Source organism: Malaya genurostris, chromosome 3 (assembly GCF_030247185.1).
Source record: "Malaya genurostris strain Urasoe2022 chromosome 3, Malgen_1.1, whole genome shotgun sequence".
NCBI classification, from domain to species: Eukaryota; Metazoa; Arthropoda; class Insecta; order Diptera; family Culicidae; genus Malaya; species Malaya genurostris.
The window spans coordinates 149,709,042-149,722,992 of NC_080572.1; the positions used below are offsets into that span (position 1 = coordinate 149,709,042).

The 13,951-nt window shown below is 36.1% G+C and overlaps 1 protein-coding gene across 1 annotated transcript in view; it reads left to right on the forward strand.

The window, feature by feature from the left end:
* Window positions 1-344: 344 nt before the first annotated feature.
* LOC131438683 (muscle calcium channel subunit alpha-1) overlaps window positions 345-13,951 on the forward strand; it is a 1,458,253-nt gene continuing 1,444,646 nt past the window's right edge. The window contains exon 1 of the mRNA XM_058608861.1: window positions 345-588. The gene's annotated coding sequence lies outside the window, so the exon portion shown is untranslated. The remainder of the gene's footprint in view (window positions 589-13,951) is intronic.

Consider the following 13,951-nt stretch of genomic DNA (forward strand, 5'->3'; position numbering starts at 1 on the left):
TATATCATATGTTGTTATCATAATCAGATTTCAATTTGTTCTCATTTTGATGTTAGACTTTACTCAGGTATTGGTAAAATAAGTCTGTTTAGGCGCAGAACTGATATCCTTCTTTTCTTCAGTAACAGCTTTGAGGAATTAACTGGAAATTGTACTGAATAAGATTACTTCACAGTAAAATTAACAAAATCAACTCTGACGAAATTAGTGTAATTGTATTCTGTAACCTTAATAGTTTTTAGCATACTTTGCTGAAGAAAATTTCCGCAGCTTTGACATTTCTGAAAAATAGTCCGTGCCTTTTTTGTCTTGATCACTAATCGCTTAGTCAATAAGCACAAGATGCGCTTGCGCATTCCCATATGTTTTATAGAGATTCTAAATTCAGTCTCTATATATTTCTCTAAAAAATTTCGCGATAAAGAACTTTGCGATAAGGAAAGTTACAGTTATGTGAAAGCAGAATATATCGCGTATATAGGGGTAATATTCTTGAAATTTTAAAAAACCTATTATATCAGTTTGATAACACTGATTGAGTTTTCAAGTCGAGTGGCACTCTTCCAATGGAATTAAACTATTAAACAGGTAAATGCATTTTCAAATTATGTTTCATTTAAAAAATTAATCCAGGTAACATTATTTTAGAAATAATTCGTGTCTACTAAATATGTTAATATAAATAATTAGTATCAAGTGATTTAGCCATCTATTTATAATTCTTTTGCTTTCTATGCATTGCTATGCGCACGCGTTATTTCTTCTACAATATGCCACTTAAATAACTAGTAAGGAGAATTTTAGTCATTTCTTTTCCAGTGTGTTAGAATTGTTTTGATTTGTTTTAGTGATTTTTTCTTAAACACATATATCATCCGATTCATATAAATATCATGTTGTTTCATCCCATTGATATTATTATCTGCCTGGTGAGCTACATGAAAATATTTTCGTTTAGTATTTGACATATTATTATGTTTTGTAGCTTTACGCTGAAAAAGCACATGTTATACTTAATGACAAGCTATACAAGATTAAAGAAAATCATTTTAACGAATTGTGATAAAATCGTATACAACATCTTTACTTCGCCTCTAAGAAATAGTATCGTAAGAAAGATAGTTCTTTATTTATGCAATACTGCTGCTATAGAAACGCGAAAACTCGAAACGAATGCATCTTTTTTTTATCTTACCATTTGAGCCAGTGGATCGAACAGTGACAACAGATCTCTCTCTAATCAATGGATTTAAGGTGAAATGTAGCGGAATGCGAAAATCGCGTTTTTAATCAATTATTCAAAAATTAGACTAGACCGATTTTCGAAAAACCAAAAACACTTAAATTTTCGAAATCAAATTTATCATAACTAAGTATTCTTAGAATTTTGAAATTTTGCTTTGCCGAGCCGTAATTGGTTTTTGAAATGTATAAACGGTCACTGTTCCGTCCCAAGGGGATGATTTTAGAACTGAAAAGTAGTGTTTGTAGTAGAATTTCACAAAGAATCTGAAAATGCAACTCAAAATTATAAAATTTAAGCTAAAACAACCGAAAATTGAAAAAGTTTACATAAATTTTTCTGCATTTTTTAATTGCTTGCGCGCTGCTGTTTCGTATTGTGGTGGTGTGCGAAATGCACGGTAGGCACGGTGGCATTATATCGTGAGCAAAAATTACATATTAAATAATGACGCAAATTTATGCAGTATTGGATTTTGTATTGAAATAAAAACGAGTTGAATACAATAAAATGAGTATTGTAAGAAATCGTTTATTTTCTAAGTAGCTGTCATTTATAATGCTAATAATGTCCAACTCTGTTGAGTTCAATGCATTGATGTTGCTGAAGCAATAAAGCTTGGCTGTGTTATAACGTAAAACAGGTATTATTTTAGATTGTAGCAATTTTTATAGCAAAACTAAAACTTCAACATTGACAAGCTACTGAATGAAATGAATACAAGCCAAGTATTATCGTTCATTAACCTGATATACAAACAAAGTGATAAACATTGAGTGTCAGCTTCGAGCCAGTCAGCATGGAAAACTTATTGGAATTCATTGGTTTTTCAATTATTATGAATACAATGAATCAACGCTTTCAAAATCGATTGAATAATAAGGAACTACGAAATAACTTTATATTCAATTTCGTGCCCCATATATGTGCTTGAGAAAAGATTCGCTCAATAATTTTAACTGCATGGTATGATGAACCATTAGTTATAATTGGAATGTATTCCAATAATGTTATCTAAGAAATTATTAAACTATTGATGATTTCTGGCACCGGAGGCCAGAGGCTGTTTGTTCTTCGTTTCGTTATCGTTGAAAAAGACATTTCTAGACTCATCATGCTATGTAATTCCGAAAGTCGCTTCCGAAAAAAGTTAATGGTGAATACTTTTACGTAAATTCTATCTCATCGGCGGGAAGGGCCTGGTGAACGACTGGTAAAGATATCGAAAATACTTGAATATTCTCTTGTCTTCAATCGTTCTTTTGAAGGAAAATCCATGCTTGCTACTAAACTCAGGCATATACATGGTTAGCAAGTTATTCAATACATATACATATAACCTCATCTTAATCATTCATAATTACCCATGATTTATAGCTCTAGTGTAAGAGTAATCATTAACAATAACGATTGAATTAGCATATGTTCAAAGTGTGAAGGATTCAAAAATCCATTACGTCCAGTCTTTTTTACAAGCCAATATAACGCGAGGTAAACCCACTGCGCTCAATCATTGAGAAAAGTTCTAGTTTCTATGTGTCCGTTTTTCTTGTTATGTTTTGTGCGACGGTTCGTTCAACTGAAGCGGATAAAATTTTGCGCGCATTTTAAGACGCGTCATACATTGCCAATTTTGTTCGTGTTTAAAAATTTTGCGATTTTCAATTCTCTCATTCTCCACCATCGCACGCAGTATGGAATTTGAGTGACTCTGTTATGTATTATTGAGTACGCAGTGGACCGATGATGTATAGTGAAATATTTTTTTTTTTAATAACTATTTATTGGAATATGAGTTAAAATTAAATTATTAAGATTTAAATTGGGTGTTCAGCCACAAGTGGTGACTTTTCAGCCCTATTATATATATGATTTGGTTATTACCATGAGGACATTATTTGCTTTCGCAATTCTGAGATTTTTGTTTAGGGAAAATTCTAAACCTGCTTGTATTGTGTAATGGGGAAAAGGAACTTATATACTAACTTACTAACTAATACAGAGAGCGAGTCGATTCAATTGAAGATTGCATCGATTTTTGTCGGAATTTGCTTATAATATTATGTGACATTACATCTAATGGTTCTATATTTGTGAGTCTGTGTAACTCATTTGTACTAAACCAGGGAGGACGCTTCAAAATCATTTTCAGAATTTTATTCTGAATCCTTTGAAGCCTTTTCTTCCAGGTGGAACAACAGCTTGACCAAATTGGTACCGCATAAAGCATGGCTGGTCTGAAAAATTGTTTATAAATTAACAATTTGTTTTTTAGACAGAGCTTAGAATTTCTGTTTATAAGAGGATATAAACATTTAATATATTTATTACACTTTGCCTGGATTCCTTCAACGTGATCCATGAAAGTGAGATTTTTGTCATACGTTAAACCTAAGTATTTAGCTTGATCAGACCATGTCAATTCCAAGCCTTTCAATTTTAGAATGTGATTATTGTTTGGTTTAAGAAAAGAAGCTCTTGGCTTATGAGGAAAGATAATTAATTGCGTTTTTGCTGCATTTGGTTTAATTTTCCATTTTGACAGATAATCACTGAAAATATTTAAACTTCTTTGTAGGCGACTGCAGATCACTCTTAGATTTCTACCTGTGGCTAACAGACTTGTGTCGTCACAGAATAGCGATTTCTGACAACCAACGGGTAGATTTGGAAGATCAGAAGTGAAAATATTATACAAGATTGGAGCTACACTCGAACCCTGCGGAACACCGGCTCGTACGGGTAGCAATTCAGATTTACAATTCTGATAGCTAACCTGAAGAGTACGATCAGTTAAATAATTTTGAATCATTTTGTTCAAATAAATAGGAAACTGGAAATCAGACATTTTTGCTATTAAACCTTTGTGCCAAACACTGTCGAATGCTTTTTCTATGTCTAAAAGAGCAACTCCAGTGGATAACCCAGAAGATTTATTTACTTTTATCATGTTCGTTACTCTGACAAGTTGATGAGTAGTTGAATGTTCATGACGAAATCCAAACTGTTCTGGTAAAAAAATTGAATTCTCATTTATATGAGTCATCATTCTCAACAAGATAATTTTTTCAAAAAGTTTACTGATAGAAGAAAGTAAGCTAATTGGTCGAAAACTTGATGTTTCTGCTGGGTTTTTATCAGGTTTCAGGATAGGAATTATTTTAGCGTTTTTCCATCTTTTTGGGAAGTAAGCTAATGAAAAACACTTGTTGAAAATTTTAACAGGAAGTCTCAAGGCAACATCGGGAAGATTTTTAATAAGAATATTAAAAATTCCATCATTACCAGGAGCCTTCATGTTTTTGAGTTTCCTAATAATTGATTTAATTTCATCAAAATTCGTCTCAATAATGTCATCGTGAGATAACACTTGGGTTGATATATGATCATATTTCTGTGAGACTTCATTTTCAATAGGACTCACAACGTTCAAATTAAAATTGTGGACACTCTCGAACTGCTGAGCAAGTTTTTGATCTTTTTCGCCATTTGTAAGAAGTATTTGATTTCCTTCCTTTAGAGCAGGAATTGGTTTCTGAGGTTTCTTAAGAACCTTAGAAAGTTTCCAGAAAGGTTTAGAATATGGTTTAATTTGTTCAACTTCTTTAGCGAAAATTTCGTTGATATTGTCGGCGACGAACATTCTTCAACCGAATGAGCAGTTGAAGATTGTCATCGATGATAGGAGAATTTAATTTAGTTTGAGCTTTGGGAACTGAAAGATTTCTAGCTTCGATAATGTAATGATTCAAATTATCAATTGCTGTGTCGATGTCCGCAGAATTTTCTAAAATAGTTTCATGATCCACATGATTTTCAATGTGAGATCTGTAATCCAACCAATTAGCTCTATGATAGTTGAAAATAGAACTAATTGGAATAATTATGGCTTCGTTGGAAAGTCTGAATGTTACTGGAAGATGATCTGAGTCAAAGTCAGCATGTGTAATCGGTTCACTACACATGTGACTTTGATCCGTTAGAACCAGATCAATTGTAGACGGGTTTTTCACTGAAGAGAAACAAGTCGGATTACTGGGATGAAGAACTGTGAAGTAACCAGCTGAGAGTTGATTATGAAGTATTTTACCATTACTGTTATTTTGCCTACAATTCCACTGGACATGCTTAGCATTTAAGTCCCCTATTACGAAAAATTTCGGTCGATATCTTGTAAGTTTTTACAAATCGCCTTTAAAGAAATTTAATTGTTCGCCGGTGCATTGGAATGGCAAATATGCTCCAGCGATGAAATAAATTCCATGAATGGTTTCAACTTCGATTCCCAAGCTTTCAATAACTTTAGTATTGAAAGAAGGTAAAATTCGATGTTTAATTTGCCGTTGGACAAAAATGGCAACTCCACCACCCATTCCAGTAAACCTGTCAAATCGGTGAACCCCATAATGTGGATTACTTTTCAATTTGACATTTGGTTTAAGAAAAGTTTCTGTCACAATGGCAATATGGATTTTGTGAACTTCGAGAAAATTTAAAAATTCATCTTCACTCGATTTCAAAGATCGAGCATTCCAATTTAAAATATTCAAATATTTATTTAACATCACTGTTAAATTTTAAATTCATTATAATATTATTTGCTTGATGCTTCAAAAAGAGATGAAGTCAAATTCATTTGGATGATCATTTGAAAAAGTTGATCTTGTAGGTAGATCATTTTATTTTCAGTTATATCGCCTAAATCGACTTCATTTAAAGAAGCGAATGGCATTGAAGGAATATTGGTAGGTAGACTGCCATTAGAAGAAGGTGATTTGGCCGGTCTACCTATTAATAAATTGTTTTCGTTAGAATTATTTACATTAGAAGAAATAGGTGGTAGTTTTCTACCTAATATACCAGCATAACTGACATTAGAAGAAGATGATGACGAGGGCGATCTACCTGTCAATAAATTGTTTTCGTTAGAAGACGAATTGGCAGGCGTACCTGTTTTTTGTTTTAAATTCGAAGAAATCAGTGCCTTAGAATAATTAGGCGTGGCATTTGTAACGGTTTTTTGATTTTCAGGTATGTTCTGTAAATTTAAGGTCGTTGATTTGACTTGTTGTCTAAGCGAACGAGCGTTTAAAGTTTTTTCCCTGACAGGACATTTCAAATAATTGGATTTATGATTTCCATTGCAATTTGAACATGAAAATTTCTCAGTGGTTTCATTCATTGGACAAACGTCTTTCGAATGTGATTTACCACAATTCAAACACCGTAAATCCATATGCAAATTTTTGGTTCCATGACCGAAGCCTTGGCAACAACGACATTGCGTTAAGTTTGCAATACGATTATGCCGTTTATAATGTTCCCAATGAATTTTAATGTGGGAAATGAAACGTACTTTTTCTAAAGTTTTCAAATTTTTTACATCACTTCGATTGAAGTGTATTAGGTAAAGTTCATGGGAAATTCCAGAGCGTGGTGTAGAAGTACCATTCGCTCTTTTTTTTCATAAGTATTACCTGGGAAGGGGCAAAACCAAGCAATTCTTTTAGTTCATTTTTAATTTCATCAATACTTTGTTCATTTGATAATCCTTTCAAGACAGCCTTGAAGGGTCTGTATGATTTTATATCATATGAATAAAATTTATGAAGTTTCTCGGACAAATATCGAATAAGACGTTCGCAATCTTCCAATCCATCCACCAAGACTCGACATTCTCCTCTTCGTCCGATTTGAAATGAGACTTTTACTTCCGGGAGAAAAGTAGAAAGCTCAGTACGGAATGCTTTGAAGTCGGAAATCATCACCGTCACTGGTGGCATAGATTGATGTTTCTTCCCAGAACGACAAGCGTCCATTTTGGGAATTTTTGAAGAATTCTCTTCTATGTCGCCACAATCGGATTCAGGAAGAATCTCGTAAATATTTTTAGACGGCATAGAATCAGCGGAAGGGAAATCCGTCCGTTGTCTTTTATTTTTACATTCAGATTCTATAATATCGTGAATGTTATTAGAAAAATGTTGAATAACGGATTGTGATTTATTCCGTATTGAATTATTTTTAGCCTTAGGCTTGTTGCCTTTCCGGTTGGACGCAGGCATTTTTGAAATGAATGAAATTTTAATTTAAATTAACTATGCTAAATTAGTCTTCGATTAGACTCCTAGCTAGCCTTAAAAAAGGCTGATTAATTTCTTAGTCACTCTAATATCACTCTTTGTATCACTTAGTCACTTAGTTAGTGATTCAGGTAGTCTTGAAAAATACTGAAGCCTTGAATCAATGAAACTCTAGGTAGCCAGAAAAAAAATCCAGGAGCCAAGAGCTATACGCGTGCGTGGCGAACGACTGTTCAACACCGACTGAATAGTGAAATATAATCGGGTGTATTCCGGGCGGTGACTGAATTTTCCCGTCCTTGTTTGTGAGTCTGTAAAACTCATTTGTACAAAACCAGGGAGTACGGTTCAAAATCATTTTCAGAATTTTATTCTGAATTCTTTGAAGCGTTTTCTTCCTGGTGAAACAACAACTTGACCAAATTGGTACTGCATAAAGTATGGCTGGTTGAAAAAATTGTTTATAATTTAAAAATTTGTTCTTTAAACAGAGCTTAGAATTTCTGTTTATGAGAGGATATAAACATTTTATATATTTATTACACTTTCCTGGATTCATTTAATGTGCAGCGCCCTTAGCAAATTTTCCTTCGAATTTGCTAGCATTGTAGAAAAAGTAGGAAATTGTGAAGGAAACTCTCATATCAACGTAACCGCAACCTTCAGGTATAAATTTTGTTATAGAAGCGTGTACATTTTCGAGCATTAGTCATCGCAACGATGTTTAAGAAATATTGTTATAAAACCATAGACAGTTCCGAGCATTAGCCAGCGCAGCAATGTTGTAGAAACAAATCTATTGTTATAAAACCATAGACAGTTCCGGGCATTAGTCAGCGCAGCAATGTTGTAAAAACAAAGTTATTTTCACGGATACTGGTCACTGCCTCTGGCCTAGCGACAGTGGTCTCGACTTTCGGTAGAACTTCGGGAGAAAGTCGGATGAACTTTCTACTTGAAATCACAAGCTCGGCTTGTACTAAAATCTTCGGGCTCCACCCGAAAGTAAATGTTAGGAGCTTAAAAACCCATAGTTGGGAAGAGATAGCAACCAGTTCAGTTTTGAAAAGTTAGGAGTTAGTTAAGTTTCAAAAAGTGCGCGGTAAATAGCCGTGAGTCTCGGGCGTCGGCCCGTAGACAAATTAAGTAGTCGTTTCGCGTAGTCAGTTAGTTAGTCGGCCCGTGGACAAGTTAGTTAGTTCAGTTGTAAAGAGTGCGTAGTAAATAACCGTTAGTCTCGGGATTCGACCCGCAGATAAGTTAGGCCGTCTCGTCCGAGTTCTCGTGTTAATAAACGTTTTCTTTAGTGATATCAATTCGGGTATAAAATCGTTACAAAGAAGAGAATTCGCAGAATATGAATGACAGAAATCATGTTAACAGTTTCTGAATAGTGAAATAGAATGAAAAAAAAGAAGTAAATATCGAATTTGTAAGCACATAGCCTGATGGTAGCAAATGGGAGAAGAAACCTTCTCTAAGGAATAAGATAGATTGCGTGAACAGAACATATAGCACAAGAAGCATAGACCAGTACAGACCCACTGTAGTGTCATCGAGAAAAGGTAACAAGTGATAACAGTTTTGCGAAGAATTTGCTACAAGACGTTATTGCGAATTACAAAACAAATAAAAGTTTAAATAAGAAACAAATTTATTATCTTTCTAACTGTGAAAAAGACCTTCTCCCGCCACCGCCCGGCCGAGGAGTTTGCAAGTGGTGACAGCGGTACTGACCGCGGGGGGGGGGGGGGGGGGTTGAAATAGAAAGACGCGGTACGCTCAGCAAGGATACGCCAGGAGTACTAGAGAAGAATTCGAAATTGAGGATGTTGGGCGAAGCAGTATTAGTATGGTGAGTCTCCATTATTTTTCTGATTACTTTACTGTTTAAAAGAAATTACCCATAATCGAATGTTGCCACTTATTGTGAGCGCTAAATTATTAGAAAGCAAAATGCAAGGAGAATCTATTAGGATGGCATTAGCGCGAAAATTTTTCTGATTTGTTTAACTCGCGCTCACAATGACCAATATTATTTTTCTAACCCCATTACACACAATTCATCAACTGGTAAACGATATCAGAACTTTTTCTCATGCCTACAGCGGGTTTGTAGAACAGTTATACACATTCCGTTGTTGAGTCATTTGGCAAGCAATAATTTTGTTCAAGTTTCCTTGAAAACTGCGGACGTATAGATTACGCTTACAGTTGATTTGTTTACGTTCTGACCATGGTCAATACGAGCGCATGTGTTGAAGAGAGAAAAAAAAAACAACCGCATAAAGGCCTAAGAAGTTTTTTTTGCCTTCGTTGAAAAAACATGAATATCACGACCAGCTGAACAGTTAGCACTGGTGTAATGATTATAAGGTCAAGGTGACCAACCGAAGCTCACGCGTATGAGCGAAGGAATCGGTAATTTGACGCATCATTTTGCGAATAAGCAAAAGTAGCCGTCTGACATAACGAAGCAAGTCAGTGAGCTAGGCACCAGGAGTGCATGCCACGAAGTATATACATACATTTAAAACGATGGTGAACCAACCCGTATGGGCGAAGTCTATAGCAAAATGTGTTGATAGGTAACACACCAAAACAATCGCGGCCATATTTGCGGCTAGAAGTCGGGCAACCGAAATAAGAAGCGGTATATGACAATAATAACTATAAACCGACATTGACTTTGAGTATGGTATGACTCACGCGGGGCGAGCACGCAGGGCGACGTTCGCAGATGTCAAGACTAGAAGAAATAGGCGAGTATATTGCACACGAATACGAGAATTTATACAAAAATAAGACTAGAGCAAGATAATTACAAGGGATCCTAACCAAGAAGGAAACACTTAAGGAAGCCTTCGCCGAATTCGAACAACTGATCGAAGATTACGAATTTCGGGTTTCAGTAAGTGAATGGAACAAACTAACAGACCTTTATAACGTCGTGCGAACAAAATATGAGGCAGCATCGAAAATCCTAAGCGAATCAATCGTTATAGAAACCAAACAAGATCGCCCTACCGGGCGGCACAGACGTATATCGGAAGCTGGGAGTACAAAACATAATATATCACAGCGTCAAAGAGTGCATTCAGCTATTGAGAATAACAACGATTACGAAGAGTCCCAAAAGCCAGGATCAAAACCGTACAATACCAATAATTCAAATAACAACATGAGCCTCCCGGACGGAAATCGAAAATGTGTTAGCAGATATGGAGACTTTAAGACAAAACCCGCGAGAATCGTATAAGTCATACCAAAAACGCGTAATGAAAATGAAGGAACATATAGACCTATATAATGAAGGCGCCCAAGGAAACAGCGCATTAGATAAGAATTTGAGGTTGCATTGCATAGCAGGCCTGAGAAACGATGATCTCAGGAGAACGGCCCAGGGACAAAGAAACATGGCTCTGGGAGAATTATTAGACTTTCTCGAAGAGCAACACGTAGAATGTGAGCGGTTATTAGACCTAGGAGAGAGACTGAGATGCATGGAAATCTCTGGCTCACGGAACGGCTGTGGGCAAACAAGAAACCACAGAGAAAGGAACAGCTTTAACAATACGAATACTACAGCGGACAGCGGTATGAGGCAAAATTACAGGTACCCGCAAGGAGGAGGATTCAGAAACCCACGTGTAGATAGGGGAGCAGCACATCAGACAAGGGTCATGAGAGGAGGAGCCTACTACATCTCGGCAATATATAAGCGGTGGGTCCAACCAGAGACATTATGGCGAATCACACCAGGCATTCCGACAAGAACTATGTAACCAACTAACAAGAAGAGATTATGAGAGAGAAAATCAACAACGACCGAGAGTTCGAATGTATGGGCACCAACCACAAAATACCCATACACAAAGCGGAGGCCGGAATAATTGGAACAATTACGAAACAGCGGAGCGCTCGTACCGGCAGGAACGCCAAAACAATCGAGATAGCAACTGTAACAACTACAACAACTATAGAAAAAACTAAACAAGGGGTCATTCGAGTGGATAGAGGACCGAGCACCCCATAATATTATTCAAAAGCAAGACTTACAAAAGAATATATGTGTACTTCAAAGATCTATTTCACAGTTGAGAAATCAAGTCGGACAAATCACGAATATGATGCTAGAAATGAGACAGCAAGAGGCAGCCAAGACGAATCTCGGGTCAGTAAATCAAAAACGCATCCGAGAAGAAAGGAAGTCAGTAACCACAAGTCAAGTAATGACTAGGAATTGGTTCAATGCATATGAGATTGAATTGAGGTCCACAGCTTACCCATATATAAGAAAGAAATTTCTAATCGATACGGGGGCCAGTTCCAACTTAATCAGTAGAAAATGTGCAGAGGAAATAGGCTCTGGTAAGATAAACGGACAAGAGCGAATACGTTATACGGGGGTGGTAAACATCACGCGGGTAAGTCTAGGTACAACCGAGGCAAAATTTATAATCCAAGACGTAAATCTAAAAGTGAAATTTGACGTAGTCGAAGAATTGGGGTTCGATGGAATCTTCGGAATGGAATTCATAAATAGATACGTCACGAGCTTGGATAACAAAAATGGGATAATATACATGCAAGAAGAACCTATAGAGTTCAGCACGAAAGTGAGACCTTGCCCAAGAGGATCATTATATTTAGTACAGGATAAAGAGCCCACGCAGGAGAAGGTACACAGACAAACGCCAATGGGCACTAATAAACAAATAAAGATACGGCTAGACAAGCTAAATATGGGAAAAATATTAGACGAAATAGAAAAATCTCCAAGTAGAAATAGGACAACCGAAAAACATACTGAAACTAATGCAAAGAGTGGCAAAAATGAAATAATTATCGTAAATGCTGAAAACTTAGAGGGTAGTTTATCAAAGCATAATAAATATGAAGTGAATAAAAAGCACGTGAATAAAAATGATAACAATAATGCATCGTATCAGAGCAATTATGAATTATACAAAAGCGACGATCGTTCAGATAGTATGCTCCCCGGTTGTGGGAGTAATATTACTCATGAAGAAGACAAAGATTTTATAGGTGGGGAATGTGACGAGGAAGACAAATATTTCCTGAATCTAAATCAAGGAAATATTTGTCTTCCTCGTAATCAGGACGTAATTCTTACGGAAAATAAAAGATACGGTCAAATAACCGGTCGAGACCGAACGGAAAAAGTATTAGAATCACTAAATATGAATCATCTAAAAAGAGAAAATTTTAGGGATATAGAGAAGATTATGGCATCATATAGCGATGTATTCTATCTGAAGGGGGATAAATTAACTATCACTGACGCGGCAGTGCACGAAATTGAGACCACGTCAAACGTGCCTATCAACAAACGGCAATACAGATTTCCAGAAGCTACAAAGAAGCATATTAATGAAGAAATTGAAGAAATGCGTAGACAAGGTATCATAAGGCCTAGCAAAAGTCCGTGGAATGCACCAGTCCTATGTGTTCCCAAGAAGGACGATGAATTTGGTAACAAGAAATACAGAATTGTGGTTGACTTCAGGGCTTTAAATTTAGTTACGAAGCCATTTGTATACCCAATTCCACTAATTGATGAGATTCTATATAATCTTGGAAACAGTAAATATTTTTCTACCTTGGATTTAAAATCAGGGTTTTACCAAGTACTAATAAACTCGAAAGATGCAGCCAAGACAGCGTTTTCAACTCCAAAAGGCCACTTTGAATTCACAAGAATGCCTATGGGCCTGCGTAACAGCCCGTCGACGTTCCAAAGATTAATGAATACGGTACTTTATGAGATAGAAGGGGTTAAAGCAATCGTCTATCTGGATGATATAATTGTTTTCGGTGTTACCGTCGAAGAACACAATGAAAACTTACGCAAAGTTTTAGATGCTCTCCGCCGACATAATTTAAAAGTCGAGCCAGGTAAATGCCAAGTTTTGAAATATGAAATAAAGTATTTAGGACATGTAATTGACAAAGAAGGAATTCGTCCTATGGAGGACAACATAAAAACAATAAAAGAGATGGCGGCACCAAAAACAGTCAAAGGTGTTCGGTCATTTTTAGGAACAGTAAATTTCTATGGAAAATTCATACCTCACATCGCAGAGAAACGTAAACCTTTGAACGATCTCTTGCGAAAGAATGTTAAGTTTACTTGGACAGCAGAGTGTCAAAAATCTTTTGAGGAATTGCGGAATTTTTTAACTTCTGACACACTGTTAGTTAGACCGAACTATAAAGATACGTTCGTGATCACGACAGATGCCAGCGAGTACGCTATTGGAGCAGTAATTTCCAATGAAAAATCGATCGACAGGCCTATTTCTTATGCAAGCAGAGGTCTAGTAGGTGCTGAAAGAAAATACCATACGATTGAAAATGAGTTGTTAGCCATCGTATGAGCAGGGAACCGCTTCAAACATTTCATCTATAATCAGAGATTTATTTTATACACTGATCATAGACCGCTGATTTCAATATGGCATTTAAAAGAAACTTCGCCTACGCTAACGCGTTTACGTCTGAAACTTCAAGGGTTGGAAATGGACATTCGCTATAAACAAGGCAAAGACAATGTTGTGGCAGACTTTTTATCCAGACTGCCCGAACAGGCCGAGTCCTTACA